Here is a 6,000-nt window from a genome sequence, read left to right as displayed (position 1 = left end):
ATGAGTCGGCTCCCAACCCCCTAAATGAGTTGGCTCAAAACACCTAAAGGAGTCGGCTCCCAAACCCCTAAAGGAGTCAGCTCAAAACCCCTAAAGGAGTCGGCTCCCAAACCCATAAATGAGTCAGCTCAAAACCCCTAAAGGAGTCAACTCCCAAACCCCTAAAGGAGTCGGCTCCCAAACCCCTAAAGGAGTCGGCTCCCAAATCCCTAAATGAGTCGGCTCCCAACCCCCTAAATGAGTCGGCTCCCAAACCCCTAAAGGAGTCGGCTCCCAAATCCCTAAATGAGTCGGCTCAAAACCCCTAAAGGAGTCGGCTCCCGAACCCCTAAAGGAGTCGGCTCAAAACCCCTAAAGGAGTCGGCTCCCAAACCCATAAATGAGTCGGCTCAAAACCCCTAAAGGAGTCAGCTCCCAAACCCCTAAAGGAGTCGGCTCCCAAACCCCTAAAGGAGTCGGCTCCCAACCCCCTAAATGAGTCGGCTCAAAACCCCTAAAGGAGTCGGCTCCCAAACCCCTAAAAGAGTTGGCTCCCAACCCCCTAAATGAGTCGGCTCAAAACCCCTAAAGGAGTCGGCTCACAAGCCCCTAAGGAGTCGGCTCCCAAACCCCTAAAGGAGGCGACTCAAACCACTAAGGAGTCAGCTCCCAAACCCCTAATGGAGTCGGCTCAAATCCCCTAAGGAGTCGGCTCCCAAGCCCCTAAAGGAGTCGGCTCACAAGCCCTTAAAGGAGTCGGCTCACAAGCCCCTAAAGGAGTCGGCTCCTAAACCCCTAATGGAGTTGGCTCACAAGCCCTAAAGGAGTGGGCTCACAAGCCCCTAAAGGAGTCGGCTCCCAAACCCCTAAATGAGTCGGCTCCCAAACCCCTAAATGAGTCGGCTCCCAAACCCCTAAATGAGTCAGCTTAAATCCTCTAAGGAGTTTGGCTCCCAAACCCCTAAATGAGTCGGCTCAAAACCCCTAAATGAGTCGGCTCAAAACCCCTAAAGGAGTCGGCTCCCAAACCCCTAAAGGAGTCGGCTCCCAAACCCCTAAATGAGTCGGCTCAAAACTCCTAAAAGAGTCGGCTCCCAAACCCCTAATGGAGTCGGCTCAAATCCCCTAAGGAGTCGGCTCCCAAACCCCTAAATGAGTCGGCTTAAATCCCCTAAAGGAGTCGGCTCCCAAACCCCTAAATGAGTTGGCTCAAAACCTCTAAAGGAGTCGGCTCCCAAACCCCTAAATGAGTCGGCTCAAAACCCCTAAATGACTCGGCTCAAACCCCCTAAATGAGTCGGCTCAAAACCCCTAAAGGAGTCGGCTCAAACCCCCTAAATGAGTCGGCTCAAAACCCCTAAAGGAGTCGGCTCGCAAGCCCCTAAAGGAGTCAGTTCCCAAACCCCTAAAGGACTCGGCTCCCAAACCCCTAAGGAGTCGGCTCCCAAACCCCGAAATGAGTCGGCTTGAATCCCCTAAGGAGTTTGGCTCCCAAACCACTAAAGGACTCGGCTCCCAAACCCCGAAATGAGTCGGCTTAAATCCCCTAAGGAGTTTGGCTCCCAAACCCCTAAATGTGTCGGCTCAAAACCCCTAAAGGAGTCGGCTCAAAACCCCTAAAGGAGTCAGCTCCCAAACCCCTAAAGGAGTCGGCTCCCAAACCCCTAAAGGAGTCGGCTCAAAACCCCTAAAGGAGTCGGCTCCCAAACCCCTAAAGGAATCGGCTCCCAAATCCCTAAATGAGTCGGCTCCCAAACCCCTAAATGAGTCGGCTCAAAATCCCTAAATGAATCGGCTCAAAACCCCTAAAGGAGTCGGCTCCCAAACCCCTAAAGGAGTCGGCTCACAAGCCCCAAAGAAGTCGGCTCAAAACCCCTAAAGGAGTCGGCTCCCAAACCCCTAAAGGAGTCGGCTCACAAGCCCCTAAAGGAGTCGGCTCCCAAATCCCTAAATGAGTCGGCTCCCAAACCCCTAAAGGAGTCGGCTCAAAACCCCTAAAGGAGTCGGCTCCCAAACCCCTAACGGAGTCGGCTCCCAAATCCCTAAATGAGTCGGCTCCCAAACCCCTAAATGAGTCGGCTCAAAATCCCTAAAGGAGTCGGCTCCCAAACCCCTAAAGGAGTCGGCTCACAAGCCCCAAAGGAGTCGGCTCAAAACCCCTAATGGAGTCGGCTCCCAAACCCCTAAAGGAGTCGGCTCCCATACCCCTAAAGGAGTCGGCTCACAAGCCCCTAAAGGAGTCGGCTCCCAAACCCCTAAAGGAGTCGGCTCACAAGCCCCAAAGGAGTCAGCTCAAAACCCCTAATGGAGTCGGCTCCCAAACCCCTAAAGGAGTCGGCTCCCATACCCCTAAAGGAGTCGGCTCACAAGCCCCTAAAGGAGTCGGCTCCCAAATCCCTAAATGAGTCGGCTCCCAAACCCCTAAATGAGTCGGCTCAAAACCTCTAAAGGAGTCGGCTCAAAACCCCTAAAGGAGTCGGCTTCCAAATCCTTAAATGATTCGGCTCCCAAACCCCTAAATGAGTCAGCTCAAAACCCCTAAAAGAGTCGGCTTAAATCCTCTAAGGAGTTTGGCTCCCAAACCCCTATATGAGTCGGCTCAAAACCCCTAAAGAATCGGCTCGCAAATCACTAAATGAGTCGGCTCCCAAACCCCTAAATGAGTCGGCTCCCAAACCCCTAAAGGAGTCAGCTCCCAAAAACCTAAAAGAGTCGGCTCACAAGCCCCTAAAGGAGTTGCCTCCCAAACCCCTAAAGGAGTCGGCTCCCAAACTCCAAATGAGTTGGCTCCCAAACCCCTAAAGGAGTCGGCTCAAAACCCCTAAGGAGTCAGCTCCCAAACCCTTAAATGAGTTGGCTCCCAAACCCCTAAAGCATCGGCTCTAAAACCCACAAAGGAGTTGGCTCAAAACCCCTAAGGAGTCGGCTCAAAACCACGAAATGAGTCAGCTACGAAACCCCTAAAGGAGTCGGCTCCCCAACCCCTGAGGAGTCGGCTCCCAAACCCCTGAGGAGTCAGCTCCCAAAGCCTAGAATGAGTCAGCTCCCGAACCCCTAAAAGAGTCGGCTCAAAACCCCTAAAGGAGTCGGCTCCCAAACCCCTAAGGAGTCGGCTCCCAAACCTCTAAATGAGTCGACTCAAAACCCCAAAAGGAGTTGGCTCCCAAACCCCTAAACGAGTCAGCTCAAAACCCCTAAAGGAGTCAGCTCAAAACCCCTAAAGGAGTCAGCTCCCAAATCACTAAATGAGTTGGCTCCCAAACCCCTAAATGAGTCGGCTCCCAAACCCCTAAATGAGTCGGTTCAAAACCCCAAAAGGAGTCAGCTCCCAAACCCCTAAATGAGTCGGCTCAAAACCCCTAAAGGAGTCGGCTCACAAACTCCTAAAGGAGTTGGCTGACAAGCCCCAAAAGGAGTTGGCTGACAAGCCCCTAAAGGAGTCGGCTCCCAAACCCCTAAAGGAGTCGGCTCAAAACCCCTAAGGAGTTTGGCTCCCAAACCCCTAAAGGAGTCGGCTCAAAACCTTTAAAGGAGTCGGCTCCCAAACCCTTAAAAGAGTCGGCTCACAAGCCCTAAAGGAGTCGGCTCACAAGCCCCTAAAGGAGTCGGCTCACAAACCCCTAAAGGAGTCGGCTCCTAAAACCTAATGGAGTCGGCTCACAAGCCCAAAAGGAGTGGGCTCACAAGCCCCTAAAGGAGTCGGCTCCCAAACCCCTAAATGAGTCGGCTCCCAAACCCCTAAATGAGTCAGCTTAAATCCTCTAAGGAGTTTGGCTCCCAAACCCCTAAATGAGTCAGCTCAAAACCCCTAAATGAGTCGGCTCAAAACCCCTAAAGGAGTCGGCTCCCAAACACCTAAAGGAGTCGGCTCCCAAACCCCTAAATGAGTCGGCTCAAAACCCCTAAAGGAGTCAGCTCCCAAACCCCTAAAGGAGTTGGCTCCCAAACCCCTGGAGTCGGCTCACAAGCCCCTAAGGAGTCAGCTCCCAAACCCCTAAAGGAGGCGACTCAAAACCCCTAAGGAGTCCGCTCCCAAACCCCTAATGGAGTCAGCTCAAATCCCCTAAGGAGTCGGCTCCCAAACCCCTAAATGAGTCAGCTTAAAACCCCTAAAGGAGTTGGCTCAAAACCCCTAAATGAGTCGGCTCAAAACCCCTAAAGGAGTCGGCTCAAAACCCCTAAATGAGTCGGCTCAAAACCCCTAAAGGAGTCGGCTCCCAAACCCATAAATGAGTCAGCTCAAAACCCCTAAAGGAGTCAGCTCCCAAACCCCTAAAGGAGTCGGCACCCAAACCCCTAAAGGAGTCGGCTCCCAACCCCCTAAATGAGTCAGCTCAAAACCCCTAAAGGAGTCAGCTCCCAAACCCCTAAAGGAGTCGGCTCCCAACCCCCTAAATGAGTCGGCTCAAAACCACTAAAGGAGTCGGCTCCCAAACCCGTAAAGGAGTCGGCTCCCAAATCCCTAAATGAGTCGGCTCCCAACCCCCTAAATGAGTTGGCTCAAAACACCTAAAGGAGTCGGCTCCCAAACCCCTAAAGGAGTCAGCTCAAAACCCCTAAAGGAGTCGGCTCCCAAACCCATAAATGAGTCAGCTCAAAACCCCTAAAGGAGTCAACTCCCAAACCCCTAAAGGAGTCGGCTCCCAAACCCCTAAAGGAGTCGGCTCCCAAACCCCTAAATGAGTCGGCTCCCAACCCCCTAAATGAGTCGGCTCCCAAATCCCTAAATGAGTCGGCTCAAAACCCCTAAAGGAGTCGGCTCCCGAACCCCTAAAGGAGTCGGCTCAAAACCCCTAAAGGAGTCGGCTCCCAAACCCATAAATGAGTCGGCTCAAAACCCCTAAAGGAGTCAGCTCCCAAACCCCTAAAGGAGTCGGCTCCCAAACCCCTAAAGGAGTCGGCTCCCAACCCCCTAAATGAGTCGGCTCAAAACCCCTAAAGGAGTCGGCTCCCAAACCCCTAAAAGAGTCGGCTCCCAACCCCCTAAATGAGTCGGCTCAAAACCCCTAATGGAGTCGGCTCCCAAACCCCTAAAGGAGTCAGCTCACAAGCCCCTAAGGAGTCGGCTCCCAAACCCCTAAAGGAGGCGACTCAAACCACTAAGGAGTCAGCTCCCAAACCCCTAATGGAGTCGGCTCAAATCCCCTAAGGAGTCGGCTCCCAAGCCCCTAAAGGAGTCGGCTCACAAGCCCTTAAAGGAGTCGGCTCACAAGCCCTAAAGGAGTGGGCTCACAAGCCCCTAAAGGAGTCGGCTCCCAAACCCCTAAATGAGTCGGCTCCCAAACCCCTAAATGAGTCAGCTTAAATCCTCTAAGGAGTTTGGCTCCCAAACCCCTAAATGAGTCGGCTCAAAACCCCTAAATGAGTCGGCTCAAAACCCCTAAAGGAGTCGGCTCCCAAACCCCTAAAGGAGTCAGCTCCCAAACCCCTAAATGAGTCGGCTCAAAACTCCTAAAAGAGTCGGCTCCCAAACCCCTGGAGTCGGCTCACAAGCCCCTAAGGAGTCGGCTCCCAAAACCCTAAAGGAGGCGTCTCAAAACCCCTAAGGAGTCCGCTCCCAAACCCCTAATGGAGTCGGCTCAAATCCCCTAAGGAGTCGGCTCCCAAACCCCTAAATGAGTCGGCTTAAATCCCCTAAAGGAGTCGGCTCCCAAACCCCTAAATGAGTCGGCTCAAAACCCCTAAAGGAGTCGGCTCCCAAACCCCTAAATGAGTTGGCTCAAACCCCCTAAATGAGTCGGCTCAAAACCCCTAAATGACTCGGCTCAAACCCCCTAAATGAGTCGGCTCAAAACCCCTAAAGGAGTCGGCTCAAACCCCCTAAATGAGTCGGCTTAAAACCCCTAAAGGAGTCGGCTCGCAAGCCCCTAAAGGAGTCAGTTCCCAAACCCCTAAAGGACTCGGCTCCCAAACCCCTAAGGAGTCGGCTCCCAAACCCCGAAATGAGTCGGCTTAAATCCCCTAAGGAGTTTGGCTCCCAAACCCCTAAAGGACTCGGCTCCCAAACCCCGAAATGAGTCG

This window comes from Neoarius graeffei, chromosome 4, assembly GCF_027579695.1.
Source record: "Neoarius graeffei isolate fNeoGra1 chromosome 4, fNeoGra1.pri, whole genome shotgun sequence".
NCBI classification, from domain to species: Eukaryota; Metazoa; Chordata; class Actinopteri; order Siluriformes; family Ariidae; genus Neoarius; species Neoarius graeffei.
This window is presented reverse-complemented; position numbering follows the sequence as displayed.